General features: G+C 37.8%; 1 long non-coding RNA gene across 1 annotated transcript; it reads left to right on the top strand.

Moving 5' to 3' along the window:
- Positions 1-4,467: 4,467 nt before the first annotated feature.
- LOC119143473 lies at positions 4,468-19,333 on the top strand. Its single transcript, XR_005102718.1, has 3 exons — positions 4,468-4,628; positions 18,538-18,587; positions 18,768-19,333. It is a non-coding gene; the product is annotated as an uncharacterized LOC119143473 (long non-coding RNA).
- The last annotated feature ends 5,723 nt before the right edge of the window (positions 19,334-25,056 follow it).

Here is a 25,056-nt window from a genome sequence, read left to right as displayed (position 1 = left end):
AAGGTGACATCCTTATTCTGGAAATTCCTGGATTAGGTGTGTTTAGGAGATTTTGTTGGCCACAGAATTTTATCCTTCTAAAACTGAAAGGCTACTTTCTAAACATCAGAGGCTGAAGCAAGGATCAGTCTTATCTCCAATAACAATCTGTAGAGATTGGGGAAGTTGCCATGGTTGATGCAACTTTTTCCTTGTTTGCAAAGTTAGTTCTTCACTTCCAGAGGATTAGCCCAATATCTATGCAACACCTCCTGCAATGTGAGCTTCATTTTGAAGGATTAGGGAGGATTTCACTTGTGCCCAGAGATTTTGCTTTGTTTCTCTGCAGAGTCGTGATTTTCAAGCTTGGAAAGAAGTGGAAATGCTGCTTGACAGAAGGAAGCTTGAATCCCATGCTAACACTTATGTGGAGTCCACTCCTTTTATGAAAGGCTGCAGTTCATGTGTACTGAAAGCTTTGTTTTGTATTACTCTACAGATGCATACGGTAGGTTATTCTGTTTATTATAATTGCAGTCTCCAATTTAATGGTAGGCATAGTGAGAGTATAGTTTATCTCTTCTTGTAACTTACCACAGGGTGTATATATGTGTATATTTCTGGTGGAGTGTATTACTGCTGTGTGGACAGTGATCCACAAGAAATGAGAGGCGTTAACTGTGATAATGAGGCTGTTGTCCTGTAACCCATTCAGTACAGTGTGATCTGCTCGTTCTAATGGACGCCTTTTTATTCATGATTACTTTAGAACAAGTCTCTCATTCAAGGGGGAAAAAAAAAAAAAAAAGAAGGCAAAAACTGTAACAGAAATTACTCTAGTGGTGGTAACACATTGAAACATTTGCCATGGGCATTGGTTGGAGTAGTTGTCATATATTTGTGTCATGATATAATAGCATACTGTAGGCTATTCTTGCATGCGTTCTAATTCCGAGCTCGTTTGTCACTTGTCTGTATAAATTCAGCATCTTCCTCATCTGGGGGAGTTTATATATCTCCTTGCAGCTGACTGTAAACAAATTGGAAGTGCTGCTTGGCAGGTGACAGATAGATCCAGTTGGTTAGGTAAGGCTGTTGCAGTCTCAGTGCAATATGAAAAATTTACACATTTTAGAAATTCCAGCCGGCTGCTTTCTAGTGTCAAATTTGGGATATGACAGCAGATGTCCGATTTAAAAAGGAGAAGAGTGAGATTCTGGGGGGGGATTGAACTAGTTTGTTTTATTCTTTGGAACAAAAAGTCCAGACACTTAGCTGGCTTGCTGCTGTAATTGGTTGCTTTAGGTGCACTGCGCGAAATGGGCCCATATGCAGGGACTGTGTTGCTACACTCCGCGAAGGCAGAGTTTGGGTTCTGGTTTCCAGCATATGACAGCCTCTGAGCCTTGCATGGCAGTCACGGAAAGGCTTCCATCGTGTACGACTGGATCGAGGTGCTTGAATCCTTCCCATCTTCAGAGTGACTGTGCGCACACTGCCGTAGAGCTCACTGCAGCCCCGGGGCCTCGGCATATCTCTGCCTTGGATGATGGAAAACTTTAATAACATGTAGGAAATTAATTTGGACCTTGTCCTAGCACAGGTCTTTGAAGTCAGTGGGAAGCACTGAGGATTTTTGGCATGCCAGCTCTTTATTTCTCTGTATACAGCTACTATACCTATCGATTTCAGTTGATGTGAGTCACTGTCATTTCCATAAGCACCTCTTTAAATATGTAAAAGCCACATGCATTTGTTCCTTCTTGGTGAGCAGCCTCTCACCTCTCAGTTGTGGTGAAAGGTGCTACACCAAAGGAATGAATTGGTAGCGTAGCTCTTTGTGCCTTGCTAAGATAAGACACTAGCCGTGTGGCTCCAGTCCTGGGCACAGAGAAAGCAGGGGAGAGCTGGGAGGTTTGGAAGGGTTGATTTTTTTGTTTTGTTGGTTTGGGTTTATTAGGCCATTTTAAAAATTATTTCTTGTTTCCTCTGCTCACTTAGAGCTGAGACCTTGTGGGTTCTGTACATAATTGTGCTAGCTTTTATTCAGGAGAAATCATATGGATTTATGTCTCTAAAATCTTAGGGAACGTTCCTCAGGTCATCAAGGGCAGCCACAGCCTGCCTTGTGTTATCTAATGACATTCATAGATTTACTGAATTCCCTTTTCATTAGTCTCCTTGTTCTGCCTATATCTACCACTAGAAATCTGCTTAAAAATTTCACTCCTCTGGAAATCTCCTCATTTTCTGTGCAAGCTTATTCCTGGCCATGTTGTCCTCCTCTTTGTTCCCATACCAAAGACTATATTGTCTTTTAGTGTAAATAGCTTTTCTTTTGAATGTTTACCCCTCTTTTCCCATAACACACACATACTCTCTTGAAAAATACATATATCTACTGACATGAACAGTAATTTCTTTCTCTAAACTGAACAAAGGAAGCCCTTTGATTCCTCATATTAACCTAGATAACCTTCTTTCTTTCTATTCCAGTTTGAAGCTGCCTTCCTTGACTGTACATGATTGGAACTACACAAAGTATCCCTATAGTATTCTACATAAATTGTTGTCAAGATCTTATACCATAGAGTTAATATTCCATCTCCCTATGGAAATATTTGGTTTGCATTTTTGTGCAATCATATTAGCTTCTTTAAAATAAAAAATGCACAGATGTTTCACGTTCATCCTGCTTATATGTTACCTTAATTCATCTATTTTATGCAGCTAATATACCCGTATTTTCTTCTCAGTCATATAGAAATGCTGAATGTGCATAGTAAATTATAAAACAAGGTGGATAGAATAATAGAAAAATATGTAATCCAGCACATAGCATATAGAGGTGGAGACTCTAGCGCCTTGCCTCAGACACTTTTTTCCCCCCAAAGAAAAACTATGTAGAAAAGGTCACTTCCAGCTGCTTTTTGAAAATGCAAATTGTAACTCAGGCTAACAGGTTAACCATTTTGAATACTACTGTATAATTGACAGGAACCAACCCAATTCTTACTTCATTAGTTGAAAAAAGAGTTAATAACTGCATTGTATGTAACTTTGAAATACGCAGGTCAAAACAAAGGGCATTTTCATCAGTGATCACTGCATCAGCATCTCAGTGCAAACATTCAGGAATATTTGTATTATAGGGTGAAAATATATTAGATGTTTAATTATAATAAATGATATTACTGTATCAGAATCCATTCAATCTTTCTAATAACATCCATTCAGTCCAATAATGTGTGTAATCGTCAGTTTTATAGGACTAACTTACATCTTGAATTTACTTTCCATTTTAACCTTTTCCAAATATTATCCATAAACTTAAAAGTGTACAGCTCATTGGCTCAGTAGTCACACCAATTAATACACCTCTGTAATATTTTTTCCCCTTTGCCTGTATTAAATCAGTTAAATTACATTTTTATTATGATTTTGAATTATCATAAATATGGTTTGAACAGATCCACTATAACCTTCCATATTTGCATATTATTCTAACAATGCATTCTTGGCATGAAAATAATACATTGCCAAAAACCCTGTAATGTCCTCAACCCCTTGTTTGCATGTTCTGTTTCTAGGTTTGATACCTGTGCAAATCAGCATTGTATAATATGCTGACCTTTTTTTTTTTTTTTTTTTTTTTGTGAGAAAGTATATATCTGTGTGCATATATCTAGATAAATAAGGGTAGCTACCCAAAGGACTGGCTATGGATACATTATTTATTATGAGTTACTGATGATCTTATAGCTCATGAGTGACAGAGCAAAACAGAATGACGAGGTGGTATGAAAGCTCATCAATAACTTGATGCAATAAATAATGTATTTGTCGCCTGCCAATTGAATATATTTCTTATGCGTTAGTATTTTTTCCACGTGTTCAATAATTATTTTGGAATGAGATAGGGAATTGCATCATCTAGATTCACAGAAGTATTTTAAAAATCTCATTTTATTCTGTGGCACACCTTTGTTTTTGTTATAAATTATACAGAGCAATACTAGAAAGGAGCAACTAGTCTTGATGAATAATTTATTTGAATTTAACCTCCTTTTCTACTATTGGAATATTCAAACAATAGGCCACAACTTATTCTGATTCATATGTTACTAAAATTTTGTTTGACAGATGTCTTTTTGAGTTTTTATTTTATATCCACAGAGATTATTTGAAAATGGAGCTCTGTACTCTAATCCTGCTGAAATAAACGGGACACGCTTTATCTGATCCTTGCTTAGCTACAACTGGCCTCATGAATCCCACGGTACTTTGTGTCCTGGCTGCATGAAATCACAAGCCATTCTTATGTGAACATTTTATGTACAGATGTAAAGGTCGGTTTCTGCCAATTCTCATGCATGTAACTTTGAAGTTGCTTTCAAAGCATATATTGGTCAACTGTGAAAAGCTACTGCAGATATGGACTGAAATAACTTCCTCTAAAATGTCAAACATTTTTCCCTTGCAGGTTTTTAACTAAGTTCACCATCAAGGCTTCATGTTTTACATCATTTTCTCTACTCTGTACACTGTGATGTGCCTCTTCCTGATGTTCACCTGCCCGCTCCTGAGATGATGAACTTCCAGCAGCTGCTTCTTTCACTATGGAATGAAGGTGAAACTAAATGTTATAGGTAAGTCACAAAAAAATGTAGGTGCTACGGTACTCCATCTGCTCTTATTCCTCTTGTGTTTTCTATAAAGAATAAGATGATTAAATTAACATATGTGAGTGAAAGTAAAGTCCACAAATCCCTATTGGACAGAAATTTATAGGCCCAGATGCTTTCCACCTAATTCCAGACATATAAATGAGGATCTTACGTGAGGCGCAAGAGGTGAGCCTCACTCTTAAACTATTTATTTGATGATAGCCACCAGTTTGGCTCCCTTTTCAATTGGCACTGAGGGAGACTGGAACCACACAAGAACAATTCAGATCACAAATGCTCTGGACTGTTCCCCAGATCATCCTGCACACTCTCATTGCTGATCACAGTGGTAGACCAGGAGGCTCAAACCAGGTTTTATATAACTGAAATGTAGAGGACACCAGTGAAATAGGCACTTCTAGACAATCATAAATTATATCCTAAAGCAGCGCGATGCTATGGTGGTTAGCTCAAGGGGAAATTTCTATATTGCAGATATCTGAATTTAGGTTAAATGAATCCTGGCTTCTGTTAGGTGCCTAAATCCAGTGAGGGAATCTACATCACAGACTTTTTTAATGCAGTGGAGTAAGTGAGTTTGGATAGTATCAATGACTTAATTGTGCCCAGAGAAGCAAAATCCCTGTTGCCTCACTGGGAGCAGCTCTGCTACACACCTCTCCTGCTTATTAAGGTTTTCATTATGCCTTTCAGGTTAGATATATTCTTGGCCTAAAGTCCAGGGCAAATTTCTCATTTGATTTTTACTCAAAACCTTAGAACAAGGCTTTGAAGGGAAATGAAGTGGTCCCAAGCTGACCCCCTGGTCTGGGGCATATCCTCTTGGTACATGACAGTTCCCAGGCTGTCTTGATAAGCCATTACTGCACTGAGGCATCTGTTCACAATTCATATGAAGTAATACAAACGATCTCATAAAAATGAACTTGGGCATATGCCCCTTTTTCATAGGTTCCCACAAATGGTTTGAGAAGATATATGTTTTGGGGAATGTTGGTGAAAGGCAGCCTAATAATGTCATTTTCTTTTCTGACAGAACAGTGTTCGTGGAATCTCAGAGGCAGACTCCCAGCTAGCATAATTTGCCATCTCTCCCTTGGATTGCCACTGTTTTATTGCAGCTCAAGAATCTGGCCTGTGACTCTTGTTCCACTCCAAGTTTTGCAATTCCTATGTGCCCCATATATCCTGATTTTATTAAAACTGAGAAGGAGGGGTGGGTTTCCTTTGTGCCACTCCAAAAATACAAAACAACTTAATTGGCCAGAGCAGGCAGGTTTACAGCTGCTTTATGTTGACAAAAAGGCACAATGGAGGCAGAAGGTACTGCTGAAACGAGGTCTGCATCTGGTAGTGGCAAGATGTATAAAGGAGTGTATGGATCATAAATACATTTAGATTTGACAATAAGTCTTTTCATGGCCCATTCCTAGAGCTTCTATTTCCTTCTTCCTGGAGATTCTATTTCAATGCTCTTATTCACTGGAAGAAAGAAAATATTTATTTGGGGAAAAGTTCTGTTCTGAATTGACATTAGGGCTCTGCTCTCCCCTGTGTGATGAAAACTATTCCCCCTCCATCGCCAAAAGCTCTGGCCAGTCAGAGAGTCTGCAGTAAAAGCCTGGTCAGTGTATTTTTGAGTTGTAGTAACATGATGGTCAATCCCTACAGTAGTCTGATGCAGCTGGAAGATGCTGCTTTAAGAGCCTAAAGCACTTGCAGACACTCGGAGCTCCTACCAGAAGCCCTGCTGTTTTAAGGACCTTTTCCTTGGAGGAAGCCCTTTCAATTAGAAAGTTGCTCCAGTTCTCAGACATTACACTTCAGAATACTGAAAATAAGTATTCTGAGAATACGAAGTGCATATGCCACTTTGATATTTTCTTTATTCTTACCACCGTTGAAACCCAAACAATAAAAAATGATTGCAGCAAATATAACTAGTAGTTGCATTATGGGAAGAAATTTCTGATCAGTCATAATTTATTTTTCATGGCACTATTTTTTCTGATATTCCCCCACACACACACTCCCCACGCCTAACTCTCAAAAGAAAAAGGGTGAGAGAGGGAGGATGGGAGGCGGTTCACAAGCAAATGAACTTCTGAATCTTAAAAAGGCAGCAGTAGCTGAGATTACAAATCACTTTAGTCCCCAAACAACAAGGAGGATGCATCTGCCATCAGCAGCAGTGGGGTTAATAAAAATATGTTCTTCTGTATCTAGCTTGTTTTATAGATCTCTGTGCTTTTTCAGAATTTCTGTAATGAGCATGTTGTGCCTGTCAGGGGTTGGTTTCCTCAGTGAAACCTTCACAGTCACTTTCATCCCCAAAGTCTCAAACTTCTTGTCAAAATCTATAATTACCTCCCAGAGTCAAATCTGCCATTACTCATCTCAGAAAGACTTTTGCTAAGCCTTATCACTAAGAGTGCTGAAAATGAATAGGGACCTCCTGTCTCTGTGCCACCTCTCTGGACTGTGTTGTCCTGTTCTGGGAAAATTGAGAATTAACTAAAATAAGCTTAACTGAAATAACAAGGCTTTCAAACGATAATAATGCATAACGTAAAGGTAATCCAGATGTCTTTCTTCCTCTTTCACTCCTTCCTTTTCTTTCATCAAAGGTAGAGAAGCACCTTCCATCCTTTGCAACAATACAGCTATAACAATCATAGGGGGCATAATGTGTGAAATATTTCTGCCAGTATCTATATTTTGCAGGAAAAAAAACCAGTCAAAATGCTAAAAAAAGGATTTTTTTTTTCCTGTTCAGTTATAAAAAAGCCAATGTAAAAGCTGTTATCAATGTTAAATATTCCAGGAAGCGGAAAGGAATTTATTTAGGAAAAATAATTTAAAAAAATGCATCTTTAATCAGAGGTGATTCTTCTTTTTCTTTTATTTTTCATCCCTGTTCTTTTGATCTCCATATTTACTTTTTTCACTGAGGGAAACAAAAATTTGTGGGAGAAAAAAAAAAAGGGGGGGGGAATAATGATTGTTTAAAATAAAGTTCAGAAAGCCTTCAGAAAACTACAAGAAAAACTCCTATTTTTTAAAATCCTTTTTCAGAAAAAATGCTTGTATTTAAAAACAGTAATATATAATTGTTCCAAAATGTCAGGTAGCCTGAATATTAATATCAAAATGAACACACAATTGTTTTAATGAACATAAAACCAGAGGAACACCTCCTTCTCTGCATCCTTAACCCCAGTGTATACAATGAATTGAAATCACTAAGAAACTGAGTGTTTCAAGGACAATAACATTTTGGTATTATAAGCATTCATCTACTTAATGTGGATAATTTGCCAGTGTAGGTAAAAGAACAATGTGGACAACTAATGCAGTTTTCAGGGCATCTGCAGACTGAGTGCTCCATGGTCACGTCTTCACTATGATCATCATGTGAACAAAGGCCAATGCTAAAACAAAGGCGTCCTGATGACTCTCCCTTACCACCTAGCATTTTTCTCAGCACCTGGCAAGTTATTTGGTTTAACTAGGATAGATTAAAGGCAAAGTTCAGTCTTTCATTATTTTTTGTCATTTTGGGGGGGGGTGTGTGTTGGTTTTTGTTGGTTGGTTGGTTGGTTTGTTTGTTTGTTTGTTTGCTTGTTTTTCCCAGTCTGCTTTTTTTTCCCCCTTCTTTTTTTTTGTGGAAGAAGGGAGAAGTGATTTAAACTCCATGGAAGATGTTTGTATTTAAAATATAAAATATTTATCAGGGTTTTTTGAGTATATTGGAGATTACTATTAGAATTCTGGTTGGTAAAAACAAAATAAAGTGAAAATGTGTGATGGAGGAGCAGTGGTAGAACATGGATGATCAGGCTGTGGAACAGAAAAGAAAAGGCTGCCCATCCATCTACCCTCTGGTGCTCTTCTCCAGGCACTGCTGTGCACCTGTGTGCCACTGAGAGAACAGCTGAGGTCAATGTAAAGACACCAAATTGGTTTTGGTGGATCATTGTGAAGAAGTTTGGGTTCAAAGAAGCAAGTGGACACATTTCTGTGTCTGCTGTGTTTGTAACAGTGCTGAGCTAGCATCTTCGTAGTTGAGGGCAGCTATAAGTCTTAGTTGTGCCCTGTGTAACTGGACACTGGGATCAGGAGAATGTGCTTTGGGCAAGAGCTGGCTCCTCAAGGGCCACAACGTTAAACCTTCCCCTAGGTTTTCTGTACTCCAACATAAGTCATTACAGAGGAATGCAGTGGTAACCCTGCCTGGGATTTCCCGGGTCGGGTGTTCTCAAGGCTGAAATTCTCCCAGTGTATTTCTAAGCTGTTCTTTTCCCATAGAACATGTGGGAATTTTAAAGCTTTCAAATTTAAGGTGATACCACCAGTTTGGGACATCTGGATCCTAATGTGAATGATCTGATAGTTCCCTGAAATTCAGAACTCACTTGAAGCTTTATTTCCAAATCTGTCGCTAATGCTTGATTCTTAGAAGACACCAGCTAGAAAAATGATATAAAAAACTTCACTGTCCAAGTGCCTAAAGTTTTTGTAGCCATTTGCAGGTGACTTGGAGGCAGGAGATGCATGCAGCAAAGGAAGGAAATAAGGGGATTATGTCATGAATTGAGATGGATGCAATAACTGACTTGCGTTTAGATAACCATTTAGGTTAGAAGCGTAAGGCTAATTGGAAAATGATTATTCAGCACAGGCCAAATGCTAGTGAAGGTAATGAGAAGCTTGATTAGTGAGTTGAGAGGAATTAGAAGGACGAACCTGGTGCAGTTTGTTGTGATTCCTGAAATGAGTATCACATGGGAAACATGCAACTGGAAATATTTTAAAAATTCACGTGGAGGATTGTACCTGTAAAAATGAAAAGGAGTATAAAATTTTATGTTTGGCTGATGGTAGGCGAAGTAAAAAAAAAAAGAAAAAGCTTTAGTTTGGGGAAAAATCATGGATATGCTCAGGGATCACAGGATACATAATTCCAAACATTTTTATTAACATCTAAAATGTACCTTATTCTGTGTTGAATCCTGCACAAAGACCCTTGATTTTGTGCAGGCTTTTCATCCTACCTATCCAGGTAACTTCCCTGCAATTCCAGCTGTCTTTGCACTCTTCCACTGCCTGAGACAGCTCTCAGTTAATGCCTTACTTCAGTGACTGGGATATTTTTCTCACCTCTGGTATCCCTCTCTCCATACCTCAGCTCCCTCACTGGTGCATTGCACCCTGAGAGCTGCACCCCCATTTTACAATCACTCTGGGATCTCAAATGTAATCAAACTGTTTTCTGATCTCTGTTTCTCTGTCTGCCTGATCTATCAAGACTCGTTTTCCACTTGAAAAGGTAAACAGATATCCATCTCTAGCAACAGCATTTTTACTGACAGCAAGAGAGAATCATGAGCCTGTGACTACAAACCCTGTAACTTGACTGAGGAAGTTAGGCAGGCTTTAGCATGACTATCACATTAAATTCTGAAGCACTTATTCATATTCTTTTCTGTTGTGCATGTGCATCTTGCCAATATTTTTCTGTGCACTTATATTATGCTTTTGGATTTTGTATACTTTTTATATATTTATAATTTGACAAGTAGGACACGTTTTTAAATAATTTTACAAAGAAATACCTTATAATATGAAGAATACAGAATCTTCCAAAGGGTTAAGTAAATTAAAGCAGAAGGTAAGTGAACTGGTTAGGCAGAACGTTGATTTGTGAAAAGAAATATTATGGCTGACACAGAAATCTGTATAGAAATTAGAGCCATAAAATGGTAAGTTGATTCTAGGATGCTACAGAGAGTTTACATCTCTAGGGTAGTTAAAATAAAATAACACAGAATCAGCAAATGTTTTTATACATTGGAGAATCCTATAACAAGGCAGGATATTTGATCCTGGCAGAGTTTTAATTACTCAGATGTTGATTTGGATGGCACTCAATATAAAAATGAAGAGGAGGAACACATTTTGAGAGGTATTTCAGGATTGCTTTCTTCCACAGCTTATTGAAGCATTCAGATGGTTAGAGGGTATTTTGGACCAAGTCCTAGAAAATATACCAAGTATGATTAATAGTACTGAAGCAAAGAAACACCCAGGACATTACAATATCATTAGTTCAAAATATTCTTGGGGGCTTGTGGAAGCAAAGTAAACATTCTGGACCACAGGAAAGCTGACTTTGAGAAAATATGAAATGCCCTAACAGGTTTTGGTTATTATTTTATCGGTCTAGATTTTATTATGCAGAGGGAATCTCATGGAGACTCTAGGAAGTGTTTTAGAAACAGTTGGTGATGCAATTAAAATCCATCCTGGTTCAGTCTAGAGGGAAAAAAGGCAACAGATGCAAGTTTGTTTAAGTGGCAATGTAAAAATAATTATAAACAGAAGGCTTCTTTAAAAATATATACAAAAAGTAGTGAGGGTGGATTGGGAAATCTCAAAAAATAAGCATAAGCAAGTCAAGAACATAATTAGCAGTACTGAATGTCGAATTGTAAAGGGTACTTCATCTAACAAAGGATTCTGCTGCTGTATTTACAGTAAACGAAGAACAAAACGGGAATGTGATCTACTTAAAAGGTAGATTGGGGAACCAAAAAAGTTTAATAAAATAACAGATTTTGCGAAGAGATGAGGGATGGCAAGCTGCTCAGGGCAAGGATTATACTTCCTAATTAAACCAATTATCAACACTTAATGTTACATTTAACGTGTTCAGAGCTCTGCACTAGCTGGTAACAGATGCAGGGGAATAAGCTTTGCTCCATTTTACAGACAAGGAAGCAGAGGCAGAGATGAGCTAGGGTTGGTGCACAGCGAATTGGTAGCAGTGGTGAAATTAAGTGTCTTTTTGATTGACATTTCCCTGCCTCGCCGTTCCCATTCTTGTTGAATTGCCAAAATCTGATTATAGACAGGGGGAGATAGCAAAATAGCTCAGCAAAGCAAGAGAACAGGAAGGAAATTAATTCCCCAGTTTTACAAACCTTTCCACACCGGCAGATAGCTTTCACAGCCCCAGTGAAGCCAGCCATGGTGCAGGTTTCCACCTAAGGGGAATAGCAGTTGTACACTATCTACTACACGGAATAAATGGAATGGCAGGAGGACATCTAGGGTTTCTGTAGGAACCAGGAACTTGTGAAATAGTTTGGGTGGGCTATCTGAGGCGGCAAGGACCTGGTTACACTCACTCGGTGAGAGACCACATGCACGATCGTGTCATACAGAACCCAACCTGTATGCCTAGGCTGCAAGCAGGCTTCCTTCTGTTCTCCTTCCCTTCTGTCCTTCCTTCCTTCCTTCCTTCCTTCCTTCCTTCCCTGCTTCTACCACTGGCTTACTTGTATAGTCCAAGAGAAACAAATTGAACCTCGGCTTGTAAAACACACCTCACATTTAAAATTATAAATGTGTCCAGCATTTTCAAAAAGACCACACAATTACTTGAAGTTGAAAACAAGTTTATGTTCTTAAATGATTCAGTGCCATGTTCCTCATGACGTAGACCTGATCATAAAGGAAAATTTCTAGTATCTTGAGAAAAAAGAAATACTAGAATGCAAATAATTAATAGCTATGTGAGTTCAAGAAACTGAAGATAGAAACAGATGAAATCTTTGGGAATTTACTTTCCAGGTTCCTTGATGAGAGCACTACAAACTTGCAAACATAATGTCGTTAGTCTGAGATAGGTCTGTGTCATCAGTTATAGAAAAATATTTGCGAAAATGTGTAGGGTCATTGATGGAGCATGCCGTGGTACTTAATTTCCTTAGAGACAAGTAACATAAATTTATGAGAGTTGGGTATTTCTTAATTCAATTGTCATTTCCCCCCAGTTTTTATTATGTGGTATTGTCTGCATTCAATACAAAAAGAACTGACAGAATTTTATTTTTTAATGTATACCATTTTCACCCTTGACAGTGATTAATTTCATGAAGGAGTTATCTTGGTGATGGTGGCAAAGATACCCTTATCCTCTTCCTCTGAAGACTGAGCCTGTTCCTACAGTTTCATTGAGGTGATGCTTCTCAGTGTATGGTTTGGGCTTGCCCCTTCCTCTGCTCTGGCTGCAGCAGGGACAGGGGGAGCTGCCCCTCCTGTGGGGCTCTGCATGGCCACAGCTTGGCTCCTCGCATTAGATGCTGATGCAACACATCGCTTCTGGTTTTGACATATTACACATCACTTTTGAGAGCGGGACTGAAGCTTTCAGGTCAATTATTTTTCATCCAAGGTAGTGCGACTTTCTTGTGCGATGATTTCATGGCTTTCAAATTGCTCAAATAGTTTCCAGAAAATATCAGGCAAAAGGTTGCTACTGAAGGACTGCAGTTCTAGATTAAGACCAGCCAAGTGGAAGTGTCCAAACAAGTATGTCAAAATAATTCAGATTTTGAGACAAATTTTGCTTGTAATCAGCTTTATGATGTATTTCCTTTTTTCAGTTCTTTTCTTTCCTCCCCTTCTGTAAATTTCCTAAAAGTGTGATGATGTGGTTTACAGTGGACTTGGGGAAGGGGATTTCTCTGTGCATCAAACAGCAGAGCAGTGCTGAGGTTTTAGAAGACTTTTGCCTTCTCACAGGGTTGTAAAGTACTGAGTGTATGGGCGTTCAACAGGTGCAGAGTCTTCTTGGTCGAGAACTGATACCCCCGTCATAGTAATGTCGGAGATCGGTGACTGGTGCAGGATTACTCTTTCAGTTAGAAGTCAGATTCATCTCTAAATATTGACTACAGTGACTAGAAAATGAGACTTACAGACTATTACCATCTTATTTGTTATTCATATAAATATATTACCTTTTATTCAGTGCAACAGATATTGTGTTCCCTTTCATTTGAATTGTGGCTCTTTTGCATGCAACAATTGCGCCTGAGGAAGGAACATGTTTCAGGAAAACACAAACAAAATATTGAGGTAATTCTGGAAATACAGGATGATGAGTCAGCCAGTGATGTCACTTGCAGGAGTGATTCATTCGTGTTGGAGCCTGGCTTTGCCACTGGCAACTACAATGAGCAGTAGCTTACCCGTGGAGCTTGTCGTTCTGCTTGCTTTGCTAGTTCCATGTCCTGAGCTTTCTCCAGGTGCTTGCACACACGCTCCTACTTGCTACAGTATGTGGCTCACTAAGGATACAAAAATCCTTTAATGATGATAAATAGCTGCCCTACAGAGGCTTCATGACCCAGTTAGACACTGTACCTCACCCTGTCAAATTACATCGAGTATCAGTCGAGTCTCTTACTAAAATCCTTAAGTAGTTGTGTTTTAGTCATGAGTATGAATTATTGACTGACACACACTAAACTAAAAGGATTTTTGAACCTGGTGAAAAAGCAAGTGGAGAATATGTCTTGAGATATGTGAAAATGCTTATAATAATCAGTTGTAGTCCATGTAGTGTCTCTAGCTTGAACCCCACCTAGTAGCATCTTCAGGTTTTGTTAGTATGGGCTACCTCTTCTTCCATGTGACTAATTCATAATACTTGTCATTCTAGCATACTACTGGTAGCAGATCTGTAAACAAAGCAAATTTTAGGGAATGGTTTGCAATAGGATCAGAAACTGTTACTGGTTGAAACACATAAAAATGTCATCTGACTTACTTAGGACACCAAAAATTACTATTTTTTTATTAGCATTCAAGAAGTTTGTAACATTTTTGTCTTCAGCAATCTTCATAATGGTGAATATGGCCTTTATATCCCCTCTTCCCCTCAGTTTCTGAAGCTGCCATAAGTAGACTAAAGTACACGCTTGCATGTGTAAAAGGAAATGCATGACAAATAATAATAGCTATAGGAAATTTAAGACACAAGTGACAAAAAAGGGCGTTATTGTTTAACAGTCCTTGAATCCCTGACTGCATGTAGTGGAGCTGGAAAAGACAAGCAAGCTATAGAGGCATCTCCATGGGGAAACGGATTGAAATGCTATTGTTTGCCACACAAGCTACTGGCCAGACTTCAGCTCATTCACCATGTTCAGTTTCAGTGACCTTTTCAAACAAAGACTAGTGCCCTGCTGAAGGTACAGAGCACAACGTCAAAGATAATTCAAAGTGATGGGAAGAAGATGTTCTTTATGGTGTATAATAAATAACAGGACTATTCCTGGGTGGCTATTTTCTGGATAGCTATATTTATGATTCAGTAGAAGTCCCTGACATATATGTTTGTGGGGCGTTTTTTAGGAGGAAACAATTTTGTAACTAAATGGAAATTAGTCTTACTGGAAAAGACTGAAGGAAAAATATAAATGAAACTTCCTTTTTTTATTCTTATTAGATGAAGCATCTCATAGCTGACCATTGCTAAACTTCAAAAAGAGATGTGTAGGTTTTTAACTCCTGAGCCAGGAAAGTTGCTAAACACATTATTTAACCTGAAGCGTGTGAGTTGCATTTTGAGTTCATTAAGATTACCTGAAGTTGTGGATTTAAAGTGTATGGCTGGATTGGTACCAAAGCTCTGTGAGGAAGGATTTGTAACTTTCTGTTCTTGATATTGCTGTAATGCAAACAGTAAGTAGTTGTAATTATTGTGCTGTTTTACAATCTTTATTAAAATAAAACTTTATGTAGCTTGTTGGGTCCTTTGGTTAAAAAGCATCTTTTTGGTAATTTGGATTATATAGCTTTGTCTTGTTCCTTCAACATTCTCCAACAATGTTCATAAAACATTTCCTTGCAGTTTCTTTTCTTTTGGTCCTGAGAAGCATCTTGCACATAGCAATTAGTGGGACAAGTAAAGGAGGAGACACCTAGCAGTAAAAGTTAACAATGGCAAAAATAAACTGATACATTAAAAAAACCCAAACTGGTAGCTGCTACCTCAAAAGTTAGCATTTGATAGGACTGGGGGTTTTCCCCTCTGTAAATGGCATTCCTTCCCATAACATACCTCACGTATGCAAAGCTGCATGTTGGCATGAGGCATCTAACTAAAAGTTGCTGTCTGATACTAAAAATGAAAAATGAAACAAAAAAATTTCTCTTAAGTAAAAGACTCTCTGATTTCTGTCTCAGATTTCTAACACAGAAGAGGATGCTCATGTAACATATGACATATTAAGAGTATTTCACATGTCCAGGACTGATTAGACATACTGCTCCATACAATTGATCTGACTCAGACAGACTAACCTGGAAGAAGTGAGCTCCAGGATCCCATAATCATATTTATTGCTCATATGCGTGCAGTCTGCATCAATTCTGAATTGCATCTCAGAGTCAGTTCACACATGTATGATGACTACTTGCCTAGGATTTTGTATGTGCTACCCTCTTGCAATGAAATTAATAAAAACTTGACTAGCCAAAGGGGTATATTGAATGGTAAAATCTGCATATTAACTCATAGTGTTTTCATAGTAAACCCATTAAAACTATGTCCCGCAATTACCAGCAGTTCAGTGCTTATTTTGTTTCCCCGGGGAATGGTATAGTGTAAAAAGCAGCAATATATTTGACAATAACTAATTGTTGTTAATTAATAAAACAATTGGCAATTAAATCAAAACATGGTAACAATTTTACATGGCTGATCATTTGTATGCAAGCGTACTGCAAACGGGCATTCCATCTTATGCACCCGCATGGGTGAGATAGTGGATTATGGCAGCAGACATTTTCTGGAAAGGGAAATTCTATTTGATTGGGCGAGAATTTGGAGTATGCACTTATCTAAATATGACACAAAGGAAGGTTCTCCAAGTAGCTTGCAAATGGAAGGGAAGCAAACTTTTGTCAGGATTGTGAACCTGTTAAAAATATTGAGGTGAGAACAATGAGATAAAATTGTGAGCTGCTGACAGCCTTAAAAATTGCCTTAATTGAGAATGAGACTGTGAGACACATCTAAGTGTTGCTAAGACCTTGAAAGGACTGGCACTCAATCTTCTAATTCCGTGTTACGGAGTGAACCTGCAGTGTCTGTGACCTTGCAAAATCAGTTTGAGCCCAGCTGACTTTTAAAGCTTTAAATCAAGATCCTGCCAGAATGAGATGATTCTTGTAAGAATGATAACCCACAGATAAGGCAAAATGAAATCTAGTTGGCTCTTGAAATGACTTGGGCCAACTCTGGCAATGGAAATGTCAATCACAGAGCCTTCTGCCAAGGTTAAATCTCAACTTCCCTGTGATCCAGCAGTCTGGACACCTTGGCAATTGTTTCCAACACAAATAACCATAAAAAAGCAAGAAATTTGTGTTAATAGCTGGTGTGAGGTGACTTGATATAGACTTTTTAGCTTTACTTGGAAAGTAAGTGTTAGAAAAAGAGAAGAAAGCGATTGCTTTGAACAGCAACTGGTCTCCACACATATGGACCCAAAATACTTCTCTGCTTGCTCATATATTTGAAATGTAGAACTAAGTCAGAGGGCTGTATCTCCTAGCTAAAACTGGGGAACTGACCAATGCTTTAAAGTGAATCTGTGCATTTAGGGTTCCAGGTAAATTGTGGTTTTAAATCCTTACCATAAATTCCAAACATCATATTTTGTTTCATATTTCCTCATTGCTCTTAAATTAGACATAGCAATTTTTAAAAATGTGGAAACATTACAAGTTCTCTGCTGATTTACAAGGTGCATATATTAATAGACTACCATTGCTGTTCACCCCAGGTCCATACAGTATCCTAGTTTTTCTAGAACAATGACATCTGTCACTTGTTTCTAAGTGTAGAGGCGATTATATGTTTTCTTCCTTCTGTTCCTGGCCGTACCTGGAATGCTATACCTAGAAAGACCTTTCTCTTAAATAAAATGAAAATACAGTGAGGAAAAGGTTTCTGGCTGGGCTTCAGACTTCATTTCATTTAAATGTGGCATTTTCTTTCACTAAAAGTAAAAGCAGAGAGGAACCTAGGACTCATTTTGATACCATGGCACCTAGTTTCAAATCACTTATTTACCTTTATAAAGTAAGAAGGATAGGTAATAGAAGTAAGCAATATGTTTTTTGGGAACTTTCAAATCCTATTCCAGAGGTGGATTTGGTATTAGTTATGTTTTCACACTTAGTGGGGAATAAAGGAAATTATAAGGAAAATCATCAACATAGGTGCTCTAGGTTTATGTTATCTTCTCTTGCAGCTCTTTGCAGAACTGGCTACATGTACCACAATATCCTGTCATTCCTAAGCTTGGAGAGGTTCGCTAGCTCCTAACAAGGGTTTTTGCTTTTACCAGCCAGGCTCTTCTCAGCACTACAGATCCAGGTTCCCCACCATACCCCACTATTCTGTCTCTCCCCTGCCACTTCTACCACTTCCCTACCACACTACTTTTAAACTTTACAATACTCACAAAAATGGAGCGCTTAAATTATTTGAGCCTTTCGTGGGTAACAACTGGCCAGTGTGGCTCTTTGTTGTTCCCTCCCATGCCTCAGCCAGGCATGTCACAGATGCAACACCTTCCTAGAAATACGTTTCTCTCCCAGTTCCTTCCTCCCCTGTAATTTCATGCCGATGCCCTGTAGAGTATATTTCCCAGGGAACGCTTTTAAACCTTTTGCTGCTCTGCTTCCACTGCTTTGCTAAATCTGTTCTAAGCAGATCAGATGTGATAGATAACTGAAGTTATAGAAGGAACTCTGCTGGAGTTTTCTGAGAGGCAGAATGTAGTGCAGATCTGTACGAAAATAGAAAATCTGCAAGGCAGTTTTGCTGGGTTCGAAATCATTTTATCTGCAATGTCTTTTTAAGTATCTGTACAAAGAATTCTGTTGGGCCATTTGATCTGGGATGAGAAGTAATAGAGATGGTATGGATCAGTAAATTTATTCTCTTTAGGAATGCTTGATTGAGAACTCTCCACAAAACACTTTTTATGTTTTGGTTTTCCAGGTACCTATACACTGTTGTATTTGATGTTTCCGTGTCATTCACAGCAGAAGGTGAGTTTGTCATTTCTGTTTCAGGATTTGGAATGTGTGCTATGTCTTCTAGAATAAAGAACCACTGGAAAAGATTATTGATATGTCTCAAAACTACAGATTTCAGTTTTGAGAATAATTCCATCACTGTCATGGAATCAGTGAAATCTACTTTAGAAAGTTGATTCTTTTTTTTCGTAGCATTTGTGCAAGTCCTTGTCCCAATTGAGATATATTTGAAAAAGCCGACAGATGCATAAAAAATGAAAAGAAAAAACAGATTCAAGACTACATCACAGATAGAGAAAAGCACCTGATTTGCTCAAAAGGTATGTGAACCTTAGAAAAAAAAGAGTAAGCTAAGTTTAATGAAAATAAACCAATGTATCCAACAGCTTTCTCATCCTTGGAAGAACTGTATACTTATATCTGTGCTACTAAACTGAGTGTGAACAGGAGGGTTTCTGGACATGGAGACCAATTTCCAGAGCATGATCCAAGTCTGTGTTTGTAAAATGCCTTATCCCTAACACCAAGGTTGGCTGCATGCAAGTTGCCTACGAATAACGGCTCTGGAAGGACCTAGTTCCTCAACTGTACCTGAGAATTGCTTGGAAAAGAATAAGAGGAGCATTGACAAAAGGTGAGCTGGCTTTTCCAACAGTATAACACTATTACACACCATATTCCATTTCCAAGCAGTGCTATGTTTTGAGATATATACGTACATATATGTCCCCTCTAGTTGCCGGGAAAGCTACTGCTTTTTTTTCACCTGCCACTAAACCACCAGAACTTCTCTCTTTACAGGGGAGAGTATCCTTTTCATTAAAACAGGACCTTTAGCTTTTGAGAAAAGTAATTTTCTGTACCTAATTTAAAAATAAGTAAGCTGACCATAAAATGTGGATACATTAACACCTTGCCAGAATTCCTCATCGAAATTATATAAGGTTGGAATGAATCTGCCACGGGTTTTATGGAGAAAAAGCAAGTTTCAAAGTGGTATTTTCAGTGTTTGCTTCCTTATCTGTTATCAGATATTGTATGCAGTATATGTGCAGATTTATACTGGTTATTTTATGTCTTGCTTTAGATGCTGGCACTGAGTTAGATCAGGATGGCCAACTTGCAACTCTTGAGTTGCATGCAGCTTATGAATTGCTCAAGTGCAACTTCTTCAGTTGCTGTGCTTCAGTTAACTCCTCTCAGCGATCACCCCTTTAGTCTCTGCAGTGTGTGCGGGGGTGTTAAATGGCCCTCAGTCATATGATGTAAGAAGTTCACACGGCTAGAAGGGTTGTCAATCTCTGATTGGATCATAAGATGTCTTGGCAAGGAGCACAGGTACAAAAAGACTTTCCATCTTTCCTCTGCACAACAATATGAGACACTGGCACGATAGCTGGCATTGCACATCATCCCTGCCCCTCCCTTCAGGGAATAAAACATTGAGAACTGGATAGGAGCTGCAACGAGCACGCATGATCTCCAAAGCAATGCTTAACTTTGTTCTAAGTACAAGTGCTCTACAATTTCATATGGGCTGGATTTTCTGGTTCAAAAGATATACTTTTAAAACCAGAGAATTAAATTATTAATATTACATTTTGATTGACCATTTTGTGACCCTTCTGGATTAGTTCTGATCTACTTAGTGAAAATATGGTTGCAACAGTTATTGAAATGTATCATTTTTCAAACACTGGCTATTTCAATTAAAAATATCGATCATATGTCAGTTTCAAAAAAAAGAACAGAAAATAGAAAAGAACATGACCAGTTTCAAATGCTTTGAACTAAAAAAAGAAAAGGTGTTTATTCTTTAGCACTAGTTCTAAATACTCAAAGCAATGAAACACTTATCAACACCCCTGAGAATATTCTGTGTAGCTGAATCAATATTGTTCTCAAGTGTTTTCCTGAAATTCAGTGTAAATTATCCTTTTCTTAACATCATTCGGTAACTCCTACATGTCTTCAACGTCCTTATGAAGCATCAGATACAATCATTACTAGGTCTCTATTTCAATGATAAAAAACATGCTCCACACAAATCTATCCTTCCATTAGAGCCTGGGTAATGTTGGCTCTGTTGGCTTTGGATTAGACCCTAAAAGACAAACAGGAGTGAAATGCTGTAGAAAAATATAATTTCTCATTTTTTGTTCCTAAAAATTTGGAGAGAAATTATTTGTAAGCTCCCAGGCCAGTGTTTTCAGATAAAGCACTAACTCATGCTCAAGCTGAGGATGACTACAGTAAAGTCCTGTGAAAATCTGTCAATTACATTGAAGCTGTTTTATTAAAACACACGTAAATTTGTGTTCTGATAGAGTCTTAATTCTGAGTAACTTTTAAAGTGTCATGCTGTAAGATTGAAATATCTTAAAGATTGCCATCTATACATATTTTTACAAGCTAAAAATATTTCTCATCCAGCATGTAAATAATCCACTATTAGGTCTTATTATGACAAAGAATCTTTTACCTTGAAGTGTCAAGAACATCCTTAAAAAAGCCTCACAGAGCTACGAATTCAGGAAGCTGATTCGCAGTGGCTGTCCCATTGAAAATGAACTCCCCATAGAAATTTTGGCCAAAAAAAGGCCAATGGGATTGTTTAGAGCAGAAACCTGGGGTATAGATTTTCTATCAATGAGAATAAACAATTCTGGAACACTCAAGTTTAGAGTCCACTCCTGAAGAAAATAGTTGAAGTACTGTAGAAGAATCAAATAAGAATAAAGAAAATGGTTAAAGAAAATGGATTGTTTTGAGAGATTCCACATCATCTGTTTAGTTTAGCGAACAGACATTTAACCTCATCTCCATTTTTAAGTGATGAACAAAAATTTGTTAAAGAACTCTTCAGTCTAACTGAAAAGAGCTGAACAAGATCCCGTGACTGGAAGCTATTAAAAAAAAAACCAAACAAAAAAAAACCAAACCACAAACACCCAACAATTGAGATCCAGGAGTAATATGGGTGACAATTTGCCACTAGGAATACCCTACATTGTTTGGTATTCCGTAACAATTTCCATCAGGCATTTACGGGACATAACTTTGTTCACATTTGACTATTCAACTGAAAGTAGAAATCGATACAGTCCACTGTATTGATTCTGGATCTTTAATTAGAATGCTTTAAACTTTTAATGCTGAATACAATCTGTGTGGTTGCCATATTTTAAAATAACAGTAAAGTGTAAAATAGAATGGAAAATGGAAACTCAATGTGCTTCCCTATCCGGCTTTTTTAACATGATATTTGACCTGGTATAGCAATTTGTTACTTTTCAACTTTTCATAGGAGTGGGTTATGGTATTTTTAACACTTTATCTCTCTCCCTCTGTCCCTCTGTCTCCATCCCCCTCTCCCTCTTTTTTCTTTCTTTCTGTTTTTTTTGTTTTTTTTTTTTAATGACACAAATGATTAACTACTTATTTGTGCTCAGCAGTCTCAGCAGAAAAATACGCCTTTAGCATTTTGCAGAATGATTGCAACAAAAGTGTTCAAGGGAATGTGAGTAAATAATGACAGTCCACAGGCACAAGTGATGCTATGTTTAAGCTTCAAACATTGGATTGAATCACTTTGATAATGAAGACATATAGAAATATTTATATATATATATTGAGAGAGATACTGTGATGCACTTATAGGTTGTTTTCGAATGTACCCCAGCTACTTCAGGAAATCAAAATGTAGTGGTTGCTCAAAAGAAAAGTGAAGTCTCCATACCATTCATATTGCATATGAAGCAAATGCCATTATGAAAACTTCATTAATATGTAAATTGCAACATTTTGATTAGCACTTGCAGACCCCTTTTGTTAAGAAAAGAGATGGAAGGAGCTAACCAGATTGCGATAATTTACATAATAACTCAGTGGTGGCAATGCCACCACGAAGAGAACCTAAGGAAAGCTATAATGTCTTTTTAAACAGCTTAACACAGTATTAAAATACATTGTACAAAAGGGAGGAAAATATTTTTCTTTAAACTGACAAACTCTTTCGGGTACTAGCACAATATAATAAAAATATGTTGGAGCTTATTTTAAAATAATAGGATATGCATTTACTTGACAAAGGAATAACAATATTTTGGGTCATTATACAGTAGTCTGAAGCCAATTGAAGAGTAGCTTTTGAAAATTTGTTTTATTATGTGTTTCTCTACAGTGATTTTGCAATGTGCCAGATCCTATCATTATGGAAAGCAATGAAAATTTGTCTGTTGACTTCAATAGCCTCAAGATTTACTTCTGTCCTCTTAGTTTTCAAACCAAACTATGTAAATCTCTCACTCAGATTATCAAATCACAGCATCATAGCTGTACAAAATGGCATTTGATTTTTAAAATTCTAATATGTGCATCCAGATATACCCTTTTCTGGTGAGATCTGTTAGTGGGATTTACAAGTATACTAGATTTTTAGTCACTTGAGCGATATAAGCGAGCTAGTGTGTTACGGTTTTGCTTTTACTTATACCTTAAATATTTACAGCAGTAAGTTAATGAAGTATGTCTTTAAGTACCAGCATTTTACTTCTGTTACTGGTCATTTGAAAGATGTTTCAGTGGAGCACCTACATATGGCTTACAACAGCATGGCTTTTTTAGTGGTAACCCAGAAGATGACTAGTAACAGAAGAAAGAGAAAGAAAATAGTGGGGATTCTGAGGACTTTCATATTCCTACCAAAGTTCAGAGACCTCAGGGCAAAACAGGGAAAAGAAAAGAAAAGACGTATTTGAAAAGCAAAGTTCAACGGCTCTGCTTGGTGCTGTTTGAAAGTACATTATAGGCTTCATTCTATATTATCAGAAAATATAACTGTGATCTTTCAAAATTAGTGAGCTAGGTAGCATATTCTGTTTGTAACAGTTCCTATGGGTTGTTTTTTTTCTCCTAGCTGATTTCTATAGCAAGGGCTTCACTGTGATGCAACTAAGGCAAATATTGGTCTAAGAGTTAATAAGAATACAGCTTTTTGCCATTAAAAGGATATTCTGTTACACTGGGAAAAGAGTTTCTATGAAGCAGTGTGCTCACAAGGAACTTCAGAATAGGAATGGATGAACCTGCAGAGATTATTTTTTTATTATTATTTGGCTTTGTTAAATCTTTAAAACATTTATAGAGGTTTTTAATATTTTAGGGCCCATTGTAAAAAGCATGAAACTTTTGTCAAACTTTTCAAAGGTATTCAGGATACAGTTAAAAAAAATTACCCAAAATAACTGGTCTTGCTTATAGGAAGGACTGGGCTTTCAGCTGGTGATAATCAGCCTTGCTCCATTGAATTCAGCAACCTTACACTGACCGCCTGGCATTGCAGGCATCTGTGGGAGGGAGTCTATCACAAAAGCATCAGCCTAGCTCCAACAAATGAAATATTTTTTTAGTTGATGGGATAGACTGATGTGCCACAGATAAGTACCTGCAATATAGGATGCCTGTGAGTCAATAAATGTGAAAGAATTACCTTAAAAAAATTCTTAAATGCAATTACTAGGTATTACTGATGTTTTAAGACCTTTTGTGTATCATTAGTGTTTGTGAGATGAACTCCTGACCGGATTAGTGGATTCTTTTCAATGGATAATACTATCACCTTTTGCTTTTTAAGTATGTTAACAAACATATAGCATCTTTAGCCCCCTTAACAGTTACGAGCTGTTATATAATAAACAAGTCTTGATAATGGGCATTTGATCAACATGATTACAGAAAAACCAGCACCAACTTCCCTGTTGTACCTCCTTGAAAACAACAGTTCCTAAAAAGATGAAGGGCTGAAGGGCTGAGGCCAAGCAGGAGTTGGTGATGCAGAGCACCTGGTACCCTCCCCCCCTAGGCAGGAGCTGACCAGACCTTTCAGCTGTCTGGCCCAGAGTGTCTGGTTTGCCTGAACTGTGCTTTGTGCAAGCTCAGAAGGGAAAATGTGACATTTCAGTTATCATTCTGCTTCTTCTTTCAGGACCTGCCAGATGCCAGTTAAATCTTTGCCATAAAACATTTATCCTCAAGCTTGTCTGTTTTATGACCGGCAACCCATAGCTGCTAGGACCATTCCAGTGTCAAGAGACTAGGAACTCCAACATGCAGGAGACCAAACAATATCTTCTTTTCAGCTGCATTCATGTTGGCAAAGTGGATGTTTTAGGAGCTATTGTGCTACTGTATATGGAAGGGGTAAGACTCTAATGAGGGACCAGGATGAATCAGACTTGCTAATCAGGTTTGTTGTCCACATTGCCAGAGCTGCTGCTTCATGATAGCATAAACAGTTCTGCTAGCCATTATGTGGGTGTAACAGAAGTGGCTGGGATTGTGTTAATGTTTTCTTTATAATAGGGCCAGAACTATCTTGAAGCAAATTGCAGATCACCCTACCTTCCCAGACGTCGGTTTGGTTCACAGGATTAGTCTGGTGTGTGCAAACCTGAATCCTTTCAAGGCAAACTAAGCTGGA

This window comes from Falco rusticolus, chromosome 2 (assembly GCF_015220075.1).
Source record: "Falco rusticolus isolate bFalRus1 chromosome 2, bFalRus1.pri, whole genome shotgun sequence".
NCBI classification, from domain to species: Eukaryota; Metazoa; Chordata; class Aves; order Falconiformes; family Falconidae; genus Falco; species Falco rusticolus.
The sequence above is the reverse complement of the archived record's forward strand: the minus strand, read 5'-3'. Positions and strand labels throughout refer to the sequence as shown.